Source organism: Meles meles, chromosome 1 (genome assembly GCF_922984935.1).
Source record: "Meles meles chromosome 1, mMelMel3.1 paternal haplotype, whole genome shotgun sequence".
Taxonomy (NCBI): Eukaryota; Metazoa; Chordata; class Mammalia; order Carnivora; family Mustelidae; genus Meles; species Meles meles.
The window spans coordinates 148,313,714-148,339,945 of NC_060066.1; the positions used below are offsets into that span (position 1 = coordinate 148,313,714).

The 26,232-nt window shown below is 38.9% G+C and overlaps 1 protein-coding gene across 1 annotated transcript in view; it reads right to left on the bottom strand.

The window, feature by feature from the left end:
* Positions 1-26,232, bottom strand: part of ADGRL2 (adhesion G protein-coupled receptor L2) — a 630,223-nt gene that overhangs the window by 503,123 nt on the left and 100,868 nt on the right. The window contains exon 4 of the mRNA XM_046010332.1: positions 4,589-4,658. The gene's annotated coding sequence lies outside the window, so the exon portion shown is untranslated. The remainder of the gene's footprint in view (positions 1-4,588; positions 4,659-26,232) is intronic.

Sequence of the window (26,232 nt, forward strand, 5' to 3'; positions counted from 1 at the left end):
ATAATTCACTTGCTTAGTCAAATACTCATTGATTTTTCTGAATCTGTAGCCTATCTGCTTGTGAAACATTCATTGACTTCATGGGACTAAATAATAAGTATTGGTTGATGTTAATGTACGTACATGCAATAAAACTGTCAACTTAGTCATCTTCCTGGTATACCTGAGTATATAAGAAAAGCATCATTAGACAGTGAGGTAGCACTGTCTGAGAGGTAGTGCACATAATGGAAATGCCCTTTGACCTCAAACAGACACGGGTTCGAGTCCTGGCTCTGCTACTTGCTCCTTATTAAATCTGATCAAAATAAACTTTTGAGCCTCATTTCTTTATCTTTAAAACAGGGACAATACCTCCTTCCTGTATATAAATTTTGTGAGGATTAAATGAGATATACATAAATTAAAGCATATGACAGAATGCCACATATGCAGTAAACACTCTATCCACAGTAGCTATAAATATCACTGCCATCAACATACTCACAGTTTACTTTCACAACACAATGCAACTTAGAGCTTCAAGAACAGTATCTAATTTTAAATTCTTTTGTGTGAGCCAAGTTTTGGATTATTAATATAAATGTTCTCATTTTTTCCTCAGATGGCAAATGGTTAATTCATAGAACTAATTCAGGGACTCATCTTCCGTATTCTCCAGTCTTTCTCTATGAATGTCAATAATGGTATTAGCTTTCTCTTTCTCAATCAGTTCCTTTTGGGGTTGGTCAGAAACCCAAAGAGAGCAGCTGATGGGCCAGCAGGGACAGCTGAGGAGAATGAGTCCTAAGGGAGAGAATATTTATGCTTGATGAGCCTCTGAGACCCCGAGTTTTTATTTTGAATAGATGGGGTTACTCAGTAAGCTTTACACCCAAGCCCAATATTTGGGTCTTAAAGACTTGAACTTAGCTACAATAACTGTAGTTCTTCCTAAGGGGAGGGAATTCTTTCTACCCAAGATGGGTCTTCACAGTTGCAATGTCTCATAGTCCAGGTAAGCTTGGGATTTTGGTAGGATGTGTACTCTCAATTTCACTGCGCATGGATGAGTGAAAGAAAGACCTGTTTGCTGGGTTTTACCTCACTTTCATGGTGAATTAATCAGCCCCTTCGTCTGACTACTCCTTTGCCTTGTTTTTAGGGGTCAAGTAGCTCATTATATAGACCCTGGATAATGTAAATATAGGACCACTGGTTATTTGGCCCTGAGAAGAACTACATCTCCAAGCTCGATTCGTTATTAAAACCCCATCTTGGATCCCACCTCTTCCATCATAACTCCTACAGAATTGATAATTTATAATACTGGTATGAACACATACATCTATTTTTTGTGATGATATATTTATTTTGTATATGTTGATTTTACTTTTATAAATAAACTCGAGAAAGCAACGATCACACTTTATACTCTTTTTGTACTCCCTTGTGGAACAGTTGAGGAGATGTGAGAGACCCTCAATAAAATTATTTTAAATTTAAAGTAATTTTTTAAAACTTTAAAGTACTTTTAAAGTTAAATTACTTTAAAAAAGCAGTTTCTAAACATCTAGTCAGTGAGACTACAAATATATATTTAGCTTGTGTTTTTTGTGAGTTTAAGGTTTCTTTTTTTTTTTTTTTTTTTCTCATTTTATTTATTTTTTCAGCGTAACAGTATTGGGATTGGGAGGGAGTTTAAGGTTTCTAATGAATGTGAACAGGGTTCATTTTAAACTAACCCTTTCATTCTTGAAATGATGGGATCCGGGCACAAGAGGAAAGGGCAGAGGTTGAAGGAAAGCCTGAGAACAGAATGTGGATTTGGTGCCTGTTAGAATTCACTAAATATTTTTGTTCCTTGAAAGTTTTTCTTAAAAATCAACTTCAGGGACGCCTGGGTGGCTCAGTCATTAAGCGGCTGTCTTCAGCTCAGGTTATGATTACAAGGTCCTGGGATTGAGCCCCACATCGGGCTCCCTGCTCACCCAGAAGCCTGTTCTCCCTCTCCCACTCTCTCTGCTTGCGTTCCCTCTCTTGCTGTCTCTCTCTCTCTGTGTCAAATAAATAAATAAAATCCTTGGGGAAAAAAATCAGCCTTCACTTTTGAAACTCCTTTATTTATTTTTTCAAATTTTATATAAAAAAATTTTGTTAGATAATTGTTAATTGTTCAAGATCACTCGGGAAATTCAGCAGAAGGTTTGGGACTAGAACTCAAAAATGCTATCCCAGCCATGTATTTTTCACGACACTTATCTGAAATGTTGGTTACAGGGAATAGACATTATCCACTCATGTCTCTTACATTACCATAGCAATCAGCGTTTATTTGTAGCATAAAGACCCCCCAAAATTATGCTGGAATAATTTAAGATAAAACAATTCAAAATTTCTGAAGTATTACACTAAAGCATTGTCTTAATATTATTGCTTCCACCATAACTGTTACTTGCTTTACTTTCAATATTATAGTGATGTGATCTTTTTCAAAACTATGTTAAGACAATAATATGTGTGTGGTCATTATTCAAGACTAGATTGAGATCTACTATATTTACTGGATATATTTTGAAAATAAGAAAGTGAAAAAACTATTCATACCAACATATGAGTAAAAATCATGATGTGGAATGGTCTCTATTATTTTTACAAGAAATTTTCTCTTCCAATAGACTGCCTATTATTAATATCTATTCTTTAAAAGATACCTTGTTATTTCTACTTTGCCAAATATTGCCCACTTAAATGATTTTAACACTAAGTATCACTGTGAACTATTATAATAGTATGGTTAATTAAAAAAAGATTCTAACTTCAGTTTAGGTCTTCCTTCTTTTTCAAATTAATAGTTTAAATGGCTCAGCAGATAACTTATTTAAAACTTATAATTACCATTTTCTACATATGGTTATTAAAATAAAAATATAGCCATAATCATGATGGCATTTGTAAGAAATATATAAATTATGTTAAATAAACCATCTTCCCTATGTGTGTTAAAAGACCAATTGCACATATTTGCATTTTCTAAGTTATCTTCAGAAATAGGATAGTGATCAATTACATTTTGAAGCTGAGAAAACTAGGTCAGAGAGCAGTTACTGACCCAGAACTGAAGCTAGGTGCTCCAGGGTTCCATAAACCATACGATGATGTTATTTATTTTCTTTTCTGTGTTCTGTTCCTTTCAGTCCTGAAACTGGGGGATGGTAGATTTTTGAAACATGCTTTTGCTCGTGGAGGAGGAAGAAATCCAATGACTTGTTCTGACCAGCTAGCAGGATGGTTACGTTTATTAGAAGAGAAGGATGGATACTAGTGGAAACAAAGACTACTGGCAAATCTACTGGAGAGATGAAGTCATTAGCCATATATAGGCTCATTAAGCTCTAATGGTGATCATAATCATCCGTTTGTGATTTGAAAGAACGGTGCCTCCATCCCTTTGAAAGGCTTTTTGTTTTGTAGATCCCTTTTTATTCTGCTTCCTGAAACTCTATGCCAGTTGATGTTTGCGTGTTTCTGAAATGGCTATGAGTCTTCTAATTGATTCTCCCACTCCACCGAGCTGGCGAGCTGACAGGCACCCTGCCTTCAGGTCACTTTACACGTCACACCACCTAAGGCTAGCCAGAGACCCATTCAAAGGGCAATGGGATGCCAATTATTTCCCTTCCTGGCATTTACATGAAAGGTATAATATATCTCCTTTAGGAGAAAGGCTGCTAAGAGGGAATTGGGAGTTTGCTCCCCTTAGTAATTCCCACAACCACCAAGTTTCTGGACAGGAAAATTAAGCTGAAATGAAATGAGGAGGTAGAATGAAAGCCCCTTCATTAATCAGTAAATTTAGTGTTTACTAGGTGCTAGGCAATATTTCAAATGTTTTGTGTCTACTCATTTGTTTATACTATGCCACAGCTCTTGGAAGCGAGTATTATGGTTTCCCCCACTTTGTCACTAAGAAAATAGAAGCCCACTGTATCATAGCCAGTAAATGGCAGAACCACAATTTGAATTTGGGTTGGCTCTGAAGCCCAGGCTTCTCACCACTTCACCGTAGGTGATACCAAAGATACCAAAGAAATGGTATCATCTAGATTTGATACCTTCTAGAAATGAACAATCATTTAACAAGCAGGAGAGCAAATGATGACTGATCTAGAGAAACAAAAATACGAGGCCATCCTCTATAAATTCCTTTACCACGTACTTCATCGTCTGACTTCGCCTGTGGTAGAGGTGATATTAAAAGGATCTTAAAAGGATATTGCTACTTCAATACAGGAATGCATCCCAATACTTTTGGGCTTCCTGTATGAAAATAACGGCTCTTGTCGCTTTCCAATTGACTATGTGATTTGTAATGTCCTGGCATACCCCAGGGCAGGTGCACCCTAAGATCATAAAAAAACTTTTATAAAAAATCAAGGTAGGTAGCTAGCTTTAAGTGACACACAGTAGAGAGCCTGACTCTGTAGAGAGCCAACCTAAAGCACAACCCAATCTTCAACAGATGAATGAGAAACAACACATTTACACAATGCTGGATTTCATACTGTAATTGAATCCATTGTGTCATAGTTTGAAATTAATCATTTACCTTATGAATCTACGTAGGCTCCATACTCTTCAGAACTAGTTGTGTGGTTCAGAGTTGAGTTGGCTGAGACCTAGAAGGAAGACAAACAACCCACAGTTCAAATTCAGCATGAAAAGAATATTAGTAGGATTAAAGATACATTCTCAATGTATGTAAAATATTGCTTTGAGTCAGATGCAAATTACAAAGGCATTTACTGGTTTGCAGTCTCAGAGAAGAAAGAATTTAGATGACATGGGGTATCTGTGTCGGTGTCTCTGTGCTTTGAGAATCAGCTCAGACAAAAACATGAACGGGTTTAAAATGTTTTTGGAACTGAGCCGAGTAACTGAACTCAGGAGGGAGGAGCAGGCTTCCCTCCCCCCACCCCTTACCCAACCTGGGGGCACCGGTTAATAAAAAGATCAATTGCACTCTTATCTTGTTAGTCTTTAGACTGTCCATTGATGCCACCTGCTTACTTTAAATGTGAAAGCCCAGGTCAGCCATTGGAAAGCTGCCACCATCACTTGGGAACCCCCTTTCTTTCTGCTCTAGTGATAGGAGGGAAAAGGCCAAAGTCAGACCCTTGGAAGCCGAGCATCTGTTCCTTCGGTAAGCACAGATGTGAGCGAGGGCAAATCAGAAAGCAAGTCTTTACCCAGGGAGGGGAGGGTGCGTGGGTTCCTCTTCAATGACTATACCACGATGTGAGTAGGTCATAAAGTTAATATTAATGTGAATGCAAGAAACACTTAAAATGTACATAATAAAATGGCTCTGAAGATTTTTCTTCTTTCTTTAGGTTAACCATATCCCTCAGATCTGCCAAAGCCATGTATTAAAAACACACAGATTACACAAACTCTGTGTTTGCTTTCATGGTCTTTGGGAGCCACGTGTGTTTTTCGGTTGTCCATTCTTCTTTTCCAAAAGCGTAAGGGAAGGTTAACCAGGCTCGTTTTAGGATCAGTCAACAGTGATTAAAGTTTCAAAAGAAACATAACACATGTCCTAAAACAAAGAAAGTGGCTGCTCACCATTGGTGGACAGGGAAGAAACTTTATATTTTTTATATTGGTAATGGGATTTTTTCCTCAGAAGCCAGTGGCTACTTCTCTGAACCTCTGTAAACGGCAACCATAAATGGGCCTCCTGACTGTTTTCTCACCCCTGACACTATGTTTAACCCTCATTGCACACGTGATGGAAAGACTTCAGACCATTCATTCCATTTCTGTAGAAGATACGTATTCATTTCTCTCTTAATAAAATGAGTATGTTTAATTTACCTTGTGCATATTTGATGGAAGGCATATTTATTATTTATTGATTATTACCATTCAAGCGGTGAGCATTTATTTTACTACCAGTAATAGCTTTTTCTTTCTCTCTCTCTCTCTCTCTGTTGCACATGTCGACTCCAGTCAAAAACATTTTGCAAGGAGTGAAATGCTAACTTAGAGAAACGGTACTATGTGGCAGTTAGCTACGGTTTCTCAGAGCACTGAGATGGTAAATCCAACTCGTGGTCTGTTAAGTACTATTCTCTCCTATACTCACTTTAGGCTCTAAAAGTCAAGGTACTATTTGTAGGTTCTGAAGACTTAAAATTCATTCTTAATGCAGCAGTGTGTAGATGGATAGATTTTCCATCAAGTGATTCATACCTGCAAGAGAAAATCAAGCACTGTCTCTAGCCTAAAAGGGACAGAGTTTAAGAAGGGAACGGACCAAGAAATGATGGCCTATTAAAAAAGCATTATTTAGTGAATTTTTAAACAATAGAATTCCAAGATGGGCTAACTGTTATGCATTTTGGAGGCTAGATGAGGTAATAGTTGTTTCCTGAATGTAAAGGGACTTATAATCATCACTCATATCCTTGATGGAAATATGTGGCAAAGAATGGGGCTCTCTCTCTCTTTTTAAAGATTTTATTTATTTATTTGTCAGAGAGAGAGAGTGTGTGTGTGAGCACAAGCAGGAGGAGCAGCAGGCAGAGGGAGAAGCAGGTTCCTTATCAAGCAAGGAGCCCGATGAGGGACTTGCTCCCAGGACCGGGGGATCATGACCCAGGCCAAAGGGAGACACCCAACCAACTGAGCCACCCAGGCATCCCGAATGTGGCTTTCTTATGCTTTTATATGTATAAATTACTAGTAAGAGAAGAAGAGAGTAAGTTTTGGAGACCAGTAATTTTTAGTTTTTCAACAAATTTTAAGTTTGATGGGAAACAGAGCAGGATTTTTAAAAGTGTTTTATGATGACATAAGGCTTTGACCAGATGGCTGAAGGAGGCTACAAAGCTTGACCTTAAGACGGTTGATGGAAAATGGACATACGCCCTTCTTTCATGTGATCTTACATCAAAATGGCGATCCTTGGATGCAGTTCACCAAGTCTAACACTGAATTTTTCTCCCTACCACCATGTTTTATGATGAGGGTCCAACATAGCTATAAGGGTTCTACAATGAGTAACAAAGGAAAGTTTGCTAGGTAGACTCATCTTCAGGCTTCATAATGTCCTTGGTAATAAGTCCACTTATAGATGAGCATAATATCTTAGACCACAGTCGAAATAGCTGAAGAAATAAAGTAGCACTAAACGTTTTTTTCTTGCCAATTTCTTCATTTCACCGTTAACTAGTAGAAATGAAATTAATGTAGAAATAATGGACACCTGATTATGTAATTTTGTAAAAGAGGGATATTTCTATCTGTAATAAAGAAGCTCATTTTAGGGGCACCTGCGTGGCTCAGTGGGTTATAGCCTCTGCCTTCGGCTCAGGTCATGATCCCAGGGTCCTGGAATCAAGTCCCGCATTGGGCTCTCTGCTCAGCAGGGAGCCTGCTTCCCTCTCTCTCTCTCTGCCTGCCTCTCTGCCTACTTTTGATCTGTCTCTCTGTCAAATAAATAAATAAAATCTTTAAAAAGAAGAAGAAGAAGAAGAAGAAGAAGAAGAAGAAGAAGAAGTAGAAGAAGCAGCAGCAGCTCATTTTAGAGGTGCCTGGCTGGGTCAGTCAGTGGAGCATGAGACTCTTGATCTCAGGGTTGTAAGTTCAAGCTCCACTTCCAGTGTAGAGATTACTTAAAAATAAAATATCTTTTTTTTTTTTTAAAAGAAGCTTATCTTATAGGATGAAGTAATATTGGCTATCAGACTATGCTATCTTTAAGGGATCAAAGGTAACTTAGTAATTGTTGATAACTATAGTAATGAATATAGCTTTTGAACAGACAGCCAGGCTTCTCTTTTTTGAATGGGCATTTATATTTGAAAATGCAGGGTTCAAAAATTTTTCAATGTTTTATTGACAGTTTAGACATGTGGTTTAAAATTTTGAGGCACACTATATCAGATAATTTAGAATGTTACAGAAATATAATTAAGTTTATATATGTCTTTTTTAAAAGATTTTATTTATTTATTTGACACAGAGAGAGATCACAAGTTGGCAGAGAGGCAGGCAGAAAGAGAGGAAGAAGCAGGCCCCCTGCTGAGCGGGGCTCAATCCCAGGACCCTAGGATCATGACCTGACCTGAGACTTAATACACTGCGCCACCCAGGTGCCCCATTATCTGAGTAAGTCTTACCCATGCTAATAGCAGTGGTATCAGTATTAAAAGAACACTGAAAAGAAATAAAATAAAATAAAAATGCAAGGCCAGATCTTTAACAATCAATTTAGAATGAGTATTCTTTAAACCATGCTTTAGGGGGAAATTTATGAGATTCAAGAAGAAATAAATTCCAAGTAATATGAAAACAACATTTTGATCATCAAGATGCAAATGGAGAAACTATAATTCGGAGTATATACCGAGCAGAGAGTACATAATTCAATACAAGAAAAAGCTCAAGAATGAAAAGAAGCCAGTTTAGAGAAAAAGTGCATCCGATGAGATCTTATCTAGACAAAAAACAGGCAAAGTGTAATGAATTTAAGTAAACTAGAGGAAATTTCTAGCCTTAACCTTTTTTGTCTTTTACATCTAAATAAGGCAAAATTATTTTGGTAGGATTTGCAAAAATTCTGCAGCCTTAATAGTTTGTTATCTTGAAATAAGTACATCCCTTTTCTGTGGCTCCTGCTGGAACTATGATGATCTATGATGATCAACTCTTAAAATTCTTAACTAACTGCACCTTTGGTTTCAGAAACAAGTGTAATCGTTGGGAATGAATAGCTGGGCGGCTTTCTTGGTTCTGCTGCGTGATGTAGGCTGGGGAGGCTTTTGAGGTCACAACTAATACTATCAGTTCCCTAATTTAAACAACAGCAGCAACTCCGAATGTTCTGAGTGGAATGGAGCTTTCAGAGAGGCAAGCCTGGCCTCCTAACTGGAGCCTCAAATTCCAGGAAGGGGACATAAGGCGGTAGGCAATCAATTGGGAAGGGCTGAGGATGTTTGAGCAAGGGAGTGAATTAACCAGAAATCTAAGTAGATGAAGTGTATGTACTATAGATCAGAGAAAGGACAGAAACAGATTTATTCAATAATTAACTCAACAAATACTTTGAGCAGTGTTTGACATTTGATCGTATATTTTAATAGTGATATTCTATATTAATAATATAGTATGTTAATACTATAGTAATATTTAACAGTAGTAGTACTAAGTTTAATAAACAGTTCTTGTTGGTACTATTAGATATTGAGGACACAGAGGTGAACTTGTTGGTCAAGGTCTCTGCTTTCACAGACGGAAGACAGACATAAAACATCACACAGTGGAGGGGCGCCTGGGTGGCTCAGTGGGTTAAAGCCTCTGCCTTTGGCTCAGGTCATGATCCCGGGGTCCTGGGATCGAGCCCCACATCGGGCTCTCTGCTCAGCGGGAAGCCTGCTTCCTCCTCTCTCTCTGCCTGCTTCTCTGCCTACTTGTGATCTCTCTCTGTCAAATAAATAAATAAATAAATCTTTTTTAAAAAATCACACAATGGAGAGAGAAGGAGGGAGGGAGGAGAGAAACATGTGTTTTGAGAGTGTCTGATTCTGGAAGAATGCACTTGTTATGTTAAGCTGAGTCTAGAGCTGTGAAGATTGGAGAGTAGGCTATTGTTATAGTCCAGACAAGAAAGAGATTAATGAGAACCTAGACTAGGTGGGAGCAGTGGGAATTAAAAGGAAGAAAAAGATGCAAGTGGTATTTCAGAGACAATCAATAGAAATTGGCAACTGCTGAGATGTGCAGTACGGGGGAGAGAAGAGACATAGATGAATTAGAAACTTGGAGCCTCACTGGAGAAATCAGGATGATGTTAACAGAAATACGGATGTCAGACCCCACTCGGGTGATGAGTAATGATGGATTTGGGTGTGGTACCTTGTGTTTTCTGTGTCAAAACTCTCATGGAAGTGACAATAAGTAGCTAGGACTGTAATAGTATAAATTAAGAGAGAAACTAGCGCAAGAGAGTTGGGTGTTATTCTGATAAACAGTTAAAGCTGTGGGATCGTCTATAATCCTCAAAGGTAATGGAAGAAGTGTTCTCCATAGATGTGGGGGTTCTGGAAAATGATGTCATTAGGGGAAAGGGAGAGAGGGAAGGCAAGTAGAAATAATACCAGACAGTTAAATACTGATTCCCACGTCACTGACACTGCTCAGAGCACTCTACGGGAAGTCAGTTCAATTCATTTTCACAATGACCCCGAATGAGCAGATTTTGTAATTAACTATACTTCATAAAATTGGGAAATGGAGCTACAGAGAGGTTGCTGAGGCCACACAGCTCATAAAAGAGAGAGTCTCAGAGACCCTGTCTTTAACACTATGCTGGAGTGCCTTGTGGGTAGAACAAGGGGTTATGAAAAGAGGGCTGCTCTTTATTAAAACAGATTATTTTACAGATTAAATTTAAGTGGTTAGGTTAGTAAAGCATGGGCCTGAACTTGAGAAGTAAAGCAACATGCATAAGAAACATGGGCAACAGAGGGGGCTTTCATATTAAGCAAATGATGACCTATGAAACAGTTTTGTTAATACTTTTGACAAGTGCTGTAAGGACAAGTTCAGGATTCTGTGAAAGTCTATATGCAAGTGTCCTAACCTATTATGTGGGAGGTATAGGGGATTGCTATTAGGGAAATCTACCTTGAGAACGTGACATTTTACATCTGCAAGAAGGGCATTCCAGATGTGAGAGTCCCTTGGCAGGAGGAACTTACAGGATTCAGGGAGTAAAGAAATCTGGGACAAAGATAAGGGAGACGAGGCCCTAAGGATTCTGGACTTTATCCTAAGAGTAGTGGAAAGGTATTGAAGGAGATTAAGCAGGAGAGTGACAAATTAAGGCACAGAGAATTTAAGGAAACTGCCCGAGATCATACAGCTCCTAATTGAGCCCCAAGGAAACCAAGATCATCCCAGCTCCAAGGTCCTCCCTGTCACAAAATCCTATTACTGTCCAGAGCTGGGCGGCAAAATTTTTTTCTACTAGCTCTCTGGGGGGAAAAGTAATGATTTGTAGCACTTTTTTATATTAGCAGTATAATCGCCATCGTGGATTTTAAGCTACTCCTGTGTCCCAAGTTACCGATGCAGAACTGGGAAGAGATGCTCCCGATCACACCATGATATGGCATTTTTAACATTCAAGTGCGATAAGCAAAAACACCCACAGGAATATAGAGAACAGTGCAAAGTCCTGCAATAATTAGGAAGTGATGAGTTCTGTGTATTTCCTGACTTTGTTTTTAATATAATGTATTTAAATAAAAATGTATACAACTAATTGTTAATAGTGACTCTGAAGGAACAGACAACCTGCCAAATTCCTGAAAACTTAATAATAGGGTCTCCTGAGCAGGTACAAACTGGCACCGCCTCAGAGAACCATTCTTGGGTGCAGATTTTTATTATTGGTTCCTGGACTTGTAGATAAAATCTCACTCATGTGTTTGTACTTATCTCATTGTGTGGATCATTGAGCATATTCAATGAGAAGAAGGCATTTTTTTCCCCAAAAAGGAGTAGGAGAGAGAAACTTGGGGGAAGCGGGGCTGTGCAGTGTCATCCGTGGAGACACCAGGTGACTGATGGCAAACATTTCTGGTCCGCTTTTCACCTTTGCTTTCAAATAGGAGAGCAAGCTTCTGGTTTCAAATACACATTTATAACTGTTGCACTGAAGCTAAATTTATATTCTCTGTATCCATTATCATTCAGTCCTATGATTGTCATGCAACCTCCTCTTTAGGAAAACCACTGGACCCTAAAATAAAACGTTCAGATACATGCAAATGAAAATGGCTCAAACTCTCAGACGTTGGCAGTGTTACTTGAGTTGCTGTGGCCTCAGAAGGGACAATCATAATATTTTTCTGGCTGTCTTGTCTTGATTTATAATTTGAATCTCCATAAATGATAATAGAGAGGGCAATTATCAAAGAAATGGAAAGGGCAATTATCATTAAATTGAAAACACATCACACATCCAAGAGGATGAATGACTGAGCTAAAAACAGATTTTGTGGATCTTGTAACAGTTCCAAAAGAACTTAATGGAAACAACGTCGTCCCCCACCTCCTCCAATTAACCAGATGACTTTGGATATATTTTCCTTTTTTTTTCCCCCTTGGATGATAACACAAGGCCTGTTAAACTAATCTGCCTGAATACTGAGACTACTTAGGAGATGTAAATTTAAGAGACTAAACCAGTTGCTGTTTGCCTAGTGTGAAAAAAAGCCCCCCCCTTTTTTTTTGTAAAAACAATAGAGAAAAATTAGTTTCTTGTTTGTACATTTGTGATTCCAGGAGACTGTAGACGCCCTACTCATCTGCCCTTAACCCTTGCAATGATCTTTTTAAGTGAGGCAACACAGTGTTTTTGTTCATGAGGTTAAATAGTAGACTAGACAGTTAAATTCCCCTAAAGGCTTTTGTCTTGGTTGGATAAATTGAGCAAATGACAATCCAAACTATAGGAATTAGTGATCATTACTATAAATATGGAAGCAAGAGGTAAATGTTTAGGTATGCCTTTTGTGGAGAATTCTTGCCGTTTGGATTTACTGTTTTAGAGTAGAACTAGAGACAATCTTTGGAAGCGGTGGAAGGAGGAAAAAAAAAAAAAACAGAACAAAAATTCCTTTTCGTCAGCACATCTGTATAGTAAAATAGTGGTGGCATGAACTTCAATCTCTGCCCATACGAAGCCTTATATAAATCTGATCCAATCAGATCTTGATAGGGAATAATGAGGGTTCCCCCTTTCATGTTAAGCTCTGGTATGCTTCTCTTTGTGATATATGGATCATGAAGAAACTAAACATGGAACGATGGGAATGCTCAGATGAATTTAATTTGTATTTATTTCATCCGAGTTTCTGCTTTCGGCATATTGGTTCTTGACTGAACCATTGGTCCTTAACCTGCTGTTGTTAATGCTTAACGGAGATTAGGCTTGTTTACTTAAGAACAAAGAACCATAGGATGATACCAGCCCATGTGGCTAAAAGCTCAGGCATTGAGGTAATAGATGAAAAAGAAAATATAGTTCAAAAGGAAGAGGGAAAGAAAACTGATATTTACTAACTACCTATTATTTCTCAGGCACATGTAATTTTAATGTTGCCATTATCTGGTATCAAACCTGTATTTGTACATCCTCCCCTGCCCAAAGGAAAACAAATTACATTTTACTATGCTGTACTGTGACTTTTGCAAGTACTTTCCCCTTCATGTTTGTGCACGCTCTGGAGTTCTGTTCCTCGGAGAACGGAATATATGCTGTACTCTCTAGCTGCCGGCCATATGCAACATGCGTGCTAAATGTTGTCCTTTCAAAGACATGTGATTGATTCTCTATTAAGTCCTTTTTTTCTAGCTTCTATCTTCCACATAGTCTAGAGCAGTTTTCCAATGTAGGAAATATTTGAGAGCTTTTCCAAAACAATAAAACAGAAAAAAATTTGTCCAATTTCCTCACTATGAATTTATAGAAGTATGTGTGTGTGTCCATAAATTGCCTGTCTTGAATTGATTTTGTGTGTGTGTATGTTGAGGAAAGATAATTGTTATATTTATCAGTTTATCTTGGTTGGTAAATTTATTTTTAAATAAGTACACTAAAAACCAAGAAGTGGTTTCCTTTAAAAAAAAAAAAATTCCTAAAGTTCTGAGTGCTTTGAATTTGTTGAGCTCTCGACCAGTACCATCTGTTGATTAAATAACTGACTTTTGGACATCCTTATGAAGGGGTTGGGGTGGGGGCATTCCCCTTGAATTCTAGGAAGTGTTCCTTGGACGTGATGTTTTCTTCCTTTGATGTCACAATGTTTCTTGATAAATATAAATATTTATTTTTAACATGGTTGTTAAGACTTCTGCAATATTCTGTTTCAGTTCCTGTCGAATACTGGGTGAAGCGGAGGGGTTAATTTACGGATTGATACGCTCACAGATTGAATGTTGAATTCATAAGAAGTGAACTTCATAGTAGTTTAAAATGGGTCTGGGACATAAGAGGACTTTTTAAAAAATAAAAACTGAAAAGCCATCTCCTCTAACATAAAGTACAAGTATATTCAAAGTCATATCAATAGTTTCTTTATCATCAATATTTTTGGAAATTAGTACGTGTCCGGTACTTGTGTTGAAACCCTTTGTCAATTGTATTTAATTCTCATAGGAACCCCATGAGGTATGCCTTGTTGCCTGATTTTGCAGATATACAACCCAGAGAAGTTTACAAAAACTTGTCAGGTTGGTAAGCAAGCAGATAACAAAGCAGGGACTTAAACCCAGGCCTGTCAGATTCTAAGGTCCGTGGGTGGCACAGGGCGGTTTTCAAATTGTGCCAGTTGTCGGCTGTTCTGGAGGCAAAGTGGGATTTGTTCATATATTTGTGTTTCTAAAGACAGTTTCAGTTAAAAGCTGTGCCAGATAACAGATGATATCTAAATTTCTAAAACATTTAAATAAATCAGAATGTCAATCCTCTTTGACTCTTCTCTCTGATCATAATATTCCCCCAACCCCAATCCCACTCCCATTTTCCACAACCAAACATCCAAGTTCTATATTTGTCAGGCGTTTGCTCACTTATTCATTCAACAAACATTCACGGTACTCTCATTGTATACCAGGCATTTTTCTAGGCCCTGAGGGGGAAAAAATTGAAGTCACTGTGGTTGTGAAGTTTATATTTGGATAGGTGAGAGAAAATAAACCCATATATACATATATACAAACATAATTACAAGTAAATTCAAATAGCAATAAATGTGAAGAAGAATATAATGGTGTCAGGACTAGAACATAAAAATAACTGACTTTTATTGACAATATATTACGGGTGTCAGACACTGGTCTAGGTACTTTCCATAGATGAATTACTTAATTTGTAGACAAGATCCTATGTGGTAGATATGGTATCTGTGGTAGACTGAAGATGGCGGGAAATCATTAGTTACTCCTGAAATTGAGAGGTAGAGTTTATCTTCTCTCCCTATGAGTCTGAGCTGGCCTTAGTGCCTTGCTTGATGAATAAGTAGGGCAGAAGAGACAATAGGGTAGGTCTGGACTTCTGCCTTTTTCCTTTGGAACCTTGAGCTGCCATGTGAGAAGTCAGACTAAGGCTTCCGTGCTGTGAGAAAGCTCAAGCCACATAAAGAGGGGAGGTGTAAAGTGAGCCTCAAGTCAACTCTCAGCCCACAGCGGGAATGAAGTATATTGGATGGCCAGGCCCCTCAAGCCTACTATCCAGTGAGTATCTGACCCCACGAAATAACCAACCCCAAATGAGAACCACCCAATGGAGTGTAGTCATTCATAGAAAAGTGAAGGATAATAATAAATCGCTGGTATAAACCTACATGGTCTAAACCAAGTTTTGGGATGTTTTGTTATGCAGCAATGCGTAATTAGAAAGATTATGATCTTCCTTTTATAAAGGAGAAAACCAAGGGAAAGAAACGCTGAGAAATCTGCTTGTGGAATGGTAGAATCGGCATTCAAACCCAGTCAGGGTGACCTCCAAGCTCCGTTTTACATTCTATCCTATAAGCCTCACCCCTAGAGTGAAATCAGCATTCTCAGCGTGTCCCTGACAAAAGTCGGCAGTTAACATCTAGTTTACATTTCATTTTCTCCATTGAATCACAACGGTTAAAACCCAGGGCACACTGTCATTGGAATATGATTGCTCAGCTGGGGTGCTTTTGCAGAGACCTTGTGGTGTCCTTGACCCGGAAGTATTATGTGGTCCAAGACCTTTTGTGGATTGGAATCTTAAGAAAAATTAGGAGAATATGGAGGAGATTGACCTGTGCTAATCTATAATCCTTTCATTGTGTTGTAAAATTATTAGAATTATTCAAGTGAAATAGGAAATTGCATGGCATTTTGATTAAAGAAAAGGAGCATGAAGTAATTTTGTTAAAATAAAGGGCAAAATAATTGTCACCGAATCAGATTTCTTGGCATACAAATATGTTACATCCCTTGTCTAATACACAGAACTGATATTTGGGTGGGAAAGGAGTAACCGGATGTCTGTAGCATGATAGCATTCACCGGCAAGTGGCTGAGCCAGACGTTCCTTCCTCAGCAAGGAAGGACAGATAAAAGGACAATGTTTCCAAGCAAGCCCACAGCACATATTTCCAAAGACGTTTTTCCTTAGAGTATTTACAGTTTAGTTTAGCTGTTTCCATTCTGAAGACTTTGTATACACAACAATGGAACAGCTCATGATAGCTCAAAGGAAAGAGCTTCAGAGATGCTGCACGTTTACCCCCTCAAGCCTTCCAGGGGAAACTCCTGGTACTCTTGAAACTTTCCTGTCAGACAATTATACAACCCAGTGCCTTTTCCAAGCAGGAAATAAGATGTTCCAAAGCGGCTTGACCTCCCGTTTGAAAATGGTGGTGGTGGTGGAGGGGGGTGAGGTAGGGAGACAAAACAGGCATAGTCTAAGTATACTTAATTCATAGACCCACTCACAAATACAAACAAGTTAATTTTGTTAAGAACGCAAGATAACATTTCACTTAAGACAAAATCCCAATCATTTATTCTCCTCTGGAGTACTTCTTATGCATCCTTGAGTTTTTAAAAGTTCAAGTGTCGCATAAAAAATCAACATAATTACAGAAAGCAGTCCTTAAACAAGAATATCCTGTTTTGTTTCCTGCATACTCACTGGGGTGGCTCATCTGAATCCTTGACAACATCCAACTCCAAGAAGAAAACATCAAGACTGCTTGCTGATCTTGGTTTTTACATAGAGCTCCTCAGCAGTAGGGCTATTGGCCCCAACGTGTAAGCCAACAATCACCCTATTGTTTACTTTCCAGTCAGAAAAGCGATGCTGCTTTTCTTCACTCTGTATGGTCTCTATAATCCTAACAGTCATGTTCACTCAGCAGTAAGCCCGAATATATGTTTCCCAGAGGAGTTTCAAATACATGAGATAGATTAGCATCTCTGTGGCTTGATGCAATCTGCGACAGATTCGACAGTAATGAACATTTGAGAGTGTGGTCAGTACTAAATTATTTGCCGAAAAACAATTTTGTGCCTGAGGTAGAAAAAAAATTAGCAATAACTTTTGGGTAGTAAATACATTGGCTGAGGGATAATACAACACCCTGAACCTCTTGCCCTCTCGGCATTTCATTCTGTGTAAAGGGAGGGAAAAAAGCCCAATTGTGTGCTGATGAATTAGAAAACTTCATGAACATTCAAGAAATACACATGCCACTACAAATTAACCATTAGCAGGGCAAGGTATTCATCCTTTCTGTCAGATTCTGTGGGAAGTATGCCTTATTAGCATGGAAGCCCAAAGAAGTAATGTATCAGTCCATGTTCACTTATCCTACAAAAAAAGAACAGGCAATCTCAGTTCTGGAAAAATAAATAGCATGGATCTTTCCACCCTCCCCAGGGTTGCAATCCTAAAATTGAAAATCACTAAATGAAATCCTACTTCCCCTCGGCTTCCAGTTTGCCTGGGTGTTTACAATGGAACACTGTTTTGCATTTTAAATCAGTTTCATCATAACCCTGAAAGTGATCACAGGGCTGCTAATTCTCCGTCTCCTGTTTCCACCACCACCAGCAGCCCCCTCCTTTTGAAGCTTTGAATTTGAATGGGCCCAGAAGATTCTCTGGGGGTCATGTTTGTGGCCCTTGAGAAGCAGCCTCTCTACTGCTTTCAGCTGATTTCCTGGCATGTTGCGTGGGGATTTGTGGTGAGTGGCAGCTCTGGAGTCACTTTTCATTCTGTCAGGTTGTGGTTCGGCTTCGTGGGGTTTCTTTGTTATACTGGCCACTACTAGTCAATTCCCTTGAAAATATCTGGTTTTCTCTTTTCCCCTTGAAGAAAAAAAGAAAAACAAAAACCAAAAAACAAAACAACAAAAAAGCAAAAAACAGTTCCAGACTCTCCACCTTACCCCCAAAACACAAACACAAAACAAACATGGGTATCCCTTGGAAATCCTGGGGGTAGATAGAGAAGGAGGAGAGGCCCAGATGTTCTCAACATCCCCATTTAATTTTGATGTCAGACTATAAAAGATCTTGGGAGGGCCCCATTTCCCGTACCTGTTCTGCTGACATGCTGTTTTATTAAAGAATCAGGGATAGATTTTACTACCGCTTTTTCATGTTAAAAACAAACTAAAATAAACCAAACACACAAATTGTGCATTTTTGAAGCCCAGTGTTTTCCTTCTCTTTCAGAATAAACCTGGAAAATAAGAAGTATGTACGAACATTAGTAAAATAAAACAAACACGAAGGATCCCATTAAGATGGACTTTTCCATGGGCCCCGTGTGGGGGCGGGGAGGGATTTGGCACTTTAAATACATGTCGTCTTAAGCCAGAGCTTAACAGAGTTTTGTATTTCATGAATTACTTTGGGGGAAGGAAAGAAAAAGAGAACAACATAAGGTTGCCAACATTTTATATTGCCAAGTCAGGCTATTTAAAACACACACACACACACACACAACTAACATTGAAATCTTACATCATTTCTTTAAAGAAAAGACATGTTAACATCAGTGGGGGGTGGGAGGAAGGAGCAAAGTCGTAATCTTAGAATACGAGACAGCCTTTATAAGAACGAAGCCTTGGCAACTTGTACACCAACATGCCACAAAGGCCTTCAGAAACAGCCAGTTCCTGAAACACACCATGCCCACCCTCTTGCCTTTGCACCAGCCGTTCCACTGACTGGAAATCTACTCCCTGGGACACTGGCAGAGCTCTCCACTCAAATCCAACCACAAGAGGCAGGGCTTCTCTAACCACACTGTTTAAAGCCCCAGCCCCCAGACCCCGTGCCGGCAAACCCTCCTCCCCACTTCCATTTCTCTCCGATTCCTTACTCGGCTTTAATCTTTGCCAAGTATTTGTGACTACCTGGCTAGTGTTTGCTCATCTGTCTCTCCCGTTAACAACATAAAATACACAAGGTCGGGGGCCTTATATCATGTGTTTGCCCCTTTTTCTCCATTACCCAAAACATTGCTGGCACCTGTGAAGCACTCTGTACTTATTTGTTCCATTTATAGGTGCATATAATTTCATGGTCCTTATTGTCCTCATATTAGAAAAAAGGTCCACAGTGCCTGCATTGCTTGGTGTATGGAAACTTTTGTTTTAAGAGAGAGATTGGGGGCGCTTGGGTGGCTCAGTGGGTTGAGCCTCTGTCTTCGGCTCAGGTCATGGTCTCACGGTCCTGGTCCTGGGATGGAGCCCCGCGTCAAGCTCTCTGCTCAGCGAGGAGCCTGCTTCCCCCTCTCCCTCTGCCTGCCTCTCTGCCTACTTGTGATCTCTGTCTGTCAAATAAATAAATAAAATCTTAAAAGAGAGAGAGAGAAAGAAAAAAGAGAGAGAGAGACTGAAGAATGCTTTAGTCATAGATGAGGGCACCCCTGAAGGAAGTAGACATTTGATGCATGCATTCATTAGGCAACTGATTTTGCCCAGTAGGAGTGAGGGTTGTGTTTCTGATAGGCAAGGCACTGAAGGTAGGCTGAAATCCTGTCCCACTACTGATTTAGGGACAAGGAGTACTCTTTGAGCAGATTTAGGCTGTATTTATACCCTCCTCCTCCCTTCCCAAATTACTGAATAGTCTAGGTTTGGCTCCTTGGCGCCTCTTGGATTGTGTATGCAATTAAAAAATATATATATATATATATATTATTTTAAAAAGATATTCCATTTTTTTATTTGACAGAGAGCACAAGTAGGCAAAGAGGAAGTCCGAGAGAGAGGGGGAAGCAGGCTCCCCGTTGAGCAAAGAGCCCAAGATGTGGGGCTCAATCCCAGGACCCTGAGACAATGACCTGAGCCAAAGGCAGGGGCTTAACCCACTGAGCCACCCAGGCGACCCCCAATTTTTTTTAAACAAGGGAATGTTTCCCAACAATAAGAGACTACAAGAGTGCAAATATCTATTGGATTAATAAAGAAGTAATGGGCGCCTGGGTGGTTCAGTGGGTTAAAAGCCTCTGCCTTCGGCTCGGGTCATGATCTCGGGGTCCTGGGATAGAGCCCCGCATCGGGCTCTCTGCTCAGCAGGGAGCCTGCTTCCTCCTCTCTCCCTGCCTGCCTCTCTGCCTACTTGTGCTCTCTCTCTGTCAAAGAAATAAATAAAATCTTAAAAAAAAAAAAAAAAAGAAGTAAGAGTAGCATCCACATGACAGCACAATTAGCTATTGTCTCTCACCGTTCCTCACAGTGAAGTAGTGGAACCAGGAAGTTAGGTCCAGAGACAGGCCTTACTACCAAGAACAGTGGGGCACTGGAGCAAAAGCTGCTTTTGGAATGCATTATGGAGAGTTCAGAAATGTAGGTAGTAGGAGTCAAAAGTGTGTTTTCCAAGATTTTGTGTCATCTGGGATCCTGGGTAGGTGACTCTGATTTTTTTTTTTTTCCTCCAAGAATATCACTTAATGGCATGTGGGGCTCATTTTGACAGTGATTTTCTTCCCCTGAAAAATAATGAGTCCAAAATGTACCTAATGCACTGTGCACGGATTTGTTTTTGTTTTTGTTTTCAATTTGGGTACAACATTTAGTGTGACACCAAATACCTCTTGGTGCCACACTACTGAGTAGCAGTTACAGGTCGTAACATGACGGTGTACAAATAAGTGAGATCTGGCAATTGGTGAAGAAAATGAGAGTTTAGAGTACATGCGTGAGTGTGTGTGCATGTGCGTGTGTATGTTTGTGTTGTGTATGTATGTGATAGGGTTAACATATGTTGGTGATTATAATAACGGTGATGGGATTAAAGGAAAGTGTAAAAGCGTTGATCTTTTGAAGTTCCTTTCTTTCTCTCTCTCTGTCTGTCTTTCTGTGTCTCTCTTTTCTTTTATGCTACAGAATGGAATGGAGCGGGGGCGGGGGTGGGATTTAGAAAGCCTCTCCTGATTAATCCATCATATTCTGACAACTGAATTCCCAGAAACAGCGTATCACACTTTTGCATAAAGTGTCGTTTTGACTGGAATTTTTCAAGTTCCAGGCTCTGAAGTCCTCAGAGGAAGACTGCCCCATAGTGGGGCCTCAAATAATAGTAGTTTCTAGTGTTGTTATTAATTACCCCATTAAAAAGGCAAAGATTTCAGTGTCTGAGGAGCCAATTCCTTCATCTCAAGACTACCTCAATTATTGTGTCAGAGAATGTTCCAGAAGAAGCAAAGTCTGATGATGGTTAGACTTTTACACTGAAGGCTAAGATTAAAAACATTTAATGTTTTGGGGCGCCTGGGTGGCTCAGTGGGTTAAAGCCTCTGCCTTCACCTCAGGTCATGATCTCAGGGTCCTGGGATCAAGCCCCACATCAGGCTCTCTGCTCAGCGGGGAGCCTGCTTCTTCCTCTCTCTCTGCCTGCCTCTCTGCCTACTTGTGACCTCTGCCTGTCAAATAAATAAATAAAATCTTTAAAAAAACAAAAAAAAATTAATGTTTAAAAAAAATCAGAAAAGTGAGATTCGGGGCCATCACCTCGCCAATGAACTTATTTTAGAATTGTATATCCCAAAGATTAAAAATGAAACCGAAGCTTAACTTCACTGATATTTGAAATTAAAATGTGCATTTACTCTTCAAAACTGCCCCAGCACAAGGATAGAGGCAGTTATTTTTGGTAAAAATGGACTGTGGACAGAGTAGCTGGTGAAAATTGCTCTTAAGTATTCACGTAGGACAAAAACCTTCCTGGCACTAAGAAGTCTCAATTGGTTTTTCAGCTGCACTGTGGTTTATTGTGTGCTTTAAATCAACTCTAAGACTGCACTACATACCATTGTGTCTGTTAGAAAATCATTATGGGGCAATTAAAAGCAATGTTGTTTCACAGATGAACATGGAATTTTCCTCTGTGTCTGACGGCTGTGCACTTCCTTCGTGCCTCTTGCGATGCTCTATATTTGTGATGGCCAAGAGATACAGCTGTCGGGAAAACACTCAACAGATGGCCATTGCGGGGTGACGTTTCATCCTTTTTTGCAGGCTCTCAGACACCTAAGCTCAGGATTTCCGTTAAGTGCTGGTGAGCAATGGACTCCTTTTGAGCAACATGCGTTTGGAATGTTCAGTGACAAAATTCATCCTTCTCCAAAAAATGAGAAGAAACTGAGGTGTCCTTATGAAATGAATGTGCACTATCATACTCAAATGTATTGTCCTTGGAAACTTTGTAACCAGTACGGAAAAAAAGCAAGTAACTAGATAGAGAGCCTGATACGTTGGGTAGATGGATAGATCGCTTTTCTTTCAGCAGGAGAGTGAAGCAAGATCAATCAGTTCTTTCATTTTTGTAAAGCTCTTTAAAGATTGGCTTTATATTTTTTAGAAAGAGCAATTTAACCTTGGCTTCAGTAATGACATGACTTGTTGAATGACTTAATCTCTGATAAAATTAGTCTGAGTGGTTTAAGAATTAATTAAGTGGTTTCTTTTTACATTTCAGGTAGCATTTTGCCGTGAAATACTCATGCTTCTATCTTTGTTATTTATACAGCACGTGGATGTGTAGAACATCATTATGGAGACGGGAAAATAAGAGGAAGTTGATTGACAAAGATTTGAAACACTGCACTGAACGATTCTTGTAGCTGTGTATCAGTATTCGGAATCCGTGTTACGGAATCCATTATGACAGACTCACGTTTCTTCCTCTTAAGGACACAAACACTTATAGTTCTAAAGTCTCGTTTCTGTCCAGGGAACATTCTGGGTTGTCTGGATGTATATTTTTTAACACAATGATAAGACAGTATTGAATAATAGGTATCTCGTGCTTCTGTGCTCTAGACAACGTCCTGAGCATGCCTGCCTTACCCTCAACCCCCCGCTACTGCTACTAAATAATATTTGACTGTCTTCAGTTTGACCTGAATGTGAGTGTAAGCCAATAAAATCTTAAAAGCAGCAAACATGAGGATAACCATGTCCCAGAGGGTTAAGTTTAATTTTGTGAAAATTGTCTTTTCTTTTTCGTGTTAGCAAAATCATGTCCAGCAGTTCACAGAGATTTGTATTTCTTCTAAAACACGACACTGTGACATTAGTGACATTTTCTATTTGTCTATTTATGTCCCCAAAGAGGTAACTGCATGCCATATTCGTTTTCTGTTAATATATTTGCAAGTTGGTCTCGCTGGTTGGTCTCAGAAAGACTTCCAGTGGATAAAACATGTGGAATGAGAAGCTATAAAAAGAAGTCTTTTTAGGAAATGCCTAGCAAAGCAGGGAAGGAGAAGAACCTATAGGAAACATGGTAAACTGCATAATAAAGCTTTGAAACACATTATATATGTTTTGGAACAAAACCAACATTTCACTTATTCTAAGAGGTTAATATGTGCCAGGTACTATGATAACTACTTATTTCATTTTATTATTTTATTCTCACACATATATGAGATCGGCACTATTATCGCCACAGCACTAATGAGCAAATGGTGGCCAATAGCTGATAAATACGTTCCTAAGGCCACACAATAAGATGATCTTCCAAGTCCTCAGAGTTCATGACAAGAGTGTAAGTGCTTCTTCACTAAAGAAAATAGTGCATCATGAGTATAAGATATTCCCTGGTATTCTTACTGGATGCACATGCCATTTAATAGAACAACGAAAAGGTAGATTTGTTCTTATGATAAAATACATCTTTATGACTTTTTAAAATAACACAATACTGATAAAAAAGAAGTTTGACAGATATAAAAATGTGTGTCTTTCATCTTTTTATCATTATTTTAAAAAAATGTGTGTTCTTGGGGCATGTGAGTTGGCTCGGATGGTTAAGCATCTGCCTTCGGCTGAGGTTATGATTCCAGGGTCCTGGTATCGAGCCCCACATTAGGCTGCCTGCTCAGCGGAGAGCCTGCTTCCCCTTTCCTTCTGCCAGCCTCTCTGTCTACTTGTGATCTCTCTCTCTGTCAAATAAATAAATAAAATCTTTTTTTTTAAAAAGGACATAAATTAAAAAAATAAAAATATGTGTTCTTTTAAACTTTCAGGTATTTTTAAAATAAGTAGAGCACTCATGAAAAATTTTTTCCTCCAAATTTCATTTGTTCTATGACTGATGCAAAAATAATTTTATGACATCTTTTAATAGAAATGAAAAGAAAATTCTTCCTTTCATCTGTTGAGTGAAATGAGTCTGTAAGTATAACTACTCAGAACACTTTAGAGACCCTCTTTCTACCATCTATAGAAAGTAATATGTTTCCAGCAGAGACAAGTGTCGGAATGACATGACAGGATACATTTTCAAAATAAGCATATCATAAAAATGATCGGTAGACTGTATATTCAGGGGAGGGGAAAAGAATGCGTAGTTGAGATGCTCTGTGGTTACCTTCAGTATCTTGCCACGACACTGGCAGCTAGTACGACCCCGTCATGACAGGTCCAGTGCTTGGGTGGATAACACAAACCCACGGTGGGCCAAGGCACCATGAAAGCACGTGCGGCATAAAGATAAAGACCATTGTCTTACGACACGGCTTGTACTCGTGAGTGTACTTACTACTCTAAAGCTGAGCCATGCGGGGAGTGGATAGTACAGCTATAATTGCCGTTTGAGATGATTCTGCCACCTAATTCAAGTAGATGAGAAGGGTCTAATTTTTCTAACGGTCCTGCAACCTTACTTTACAGCATCTATTACTGTACAGTTTTAGTTTTGAATAAGTATGAGCTATATCTCGGGTTACGATGTTCACATCCCCATAAGTAACAGGAGGATCAATAGCAAAAGGAAACCAGCAAATTGTAGGCTTTGCAGTAAATCTGAGGTATTAGGTGGACACAATTTAAACAGTTGTTTTTCTTTTCCTGAAGAATAAACACATAATAGAAGAAAAAAAAATGAGGCTCTAAAGGGATTATGCATTCCTAAATATTTTATAGCTGTGTTAAATGCAATGTTGTGCTTTGGTTCCACTGCTGAATATTTGCTGATGATCGTTTACTCACCAACTGAAAACCCTAAAGATGCTGTTTGAGGTTTTTTGTGCGGTTTCAGCCTTGGCCCTTCTGTCAGTGTTTTTGCTGCATGATTGTAAAGAGCAACTCTTTGCATGTGAGAAGACAGATGCTGGTGATTTAAGCAGGGAACACACCACAGTGCTTTTACTCAGCTGATATTTAATGATTTAGCATTTAATGTAGTTCATCTTTCATAACCCTGAGTTCAAACAGAAGCAGCCGCTATTAGAGACGCAGTAACACCGAACTTCCCACCAATGACCTGGGAGAGCTTCTTTTGTAGTTTTAGCTACTGGACCCATCTGGCCTTTCCACCAAGCATGACAATGGAAGGAGAGAAATAGTTTGCTTCCCGTCGATAGCATCCTAGACAGAATGTATAATTATGCCACATAAAGATTCTCAAATCAAAACTCCTTGTGTTACCATCACTGCAATGTTGGAGGATGAAACAACACACTTTATCTCATAAGCAAAAGAATACTGAGAAAACATGGAAAATCTTGCTGAGTTGAAGTTAGTGAAAAGTAGCGGTGTCTCCTGCTGTACACCTCATTTTCTTATAATTTTGACTTGATTTTATTAGTGTGGGAGGTTTTTGGTAAGGTATTTGAAAAAGCTTCTTTCCTCCAATTTTAGAAGGTATCTAGATAAATATAGAGATAAAGACATTTACATAGGTGGATGGATTGTTGATAGAGGACAGATAGACAACTTAAAACAACAACTTAACAACAAAAAGCCTTTCACAAAAACTGAAGCATAGGAGATAGACATCCAATGAGATTGAAGTCTTTTGGAGGAAGGATGATATCTAATATGCTGATGAGAATTATGGTGTTAACGTTTTCAAACAGAGTGCTTTAAGTGTGTTTTTCCTATCCAAAGCATTATCTAATTTAATTATCTGTTTTCACTTCGGCATTATTGTTATAAGTGATCAAAAAGCAGATTATAGGCCAGTGGTTTCTTCTCTCTTTCTCTTTTTTCTTTCTGTTTTTCTTTCCTTGTCTATATATAATTTTAATATCTGTAAATGAGTATTTACAAGAAAAGAAAAGGATTATGAACTTTCATTACAATCACAGGCCTACTGACAACAAACATTGCCTAGTTATGAGTGTATTTACTTTCTCCACTGCTTAGGGTAGACAAAGAATACTTTCCTTTT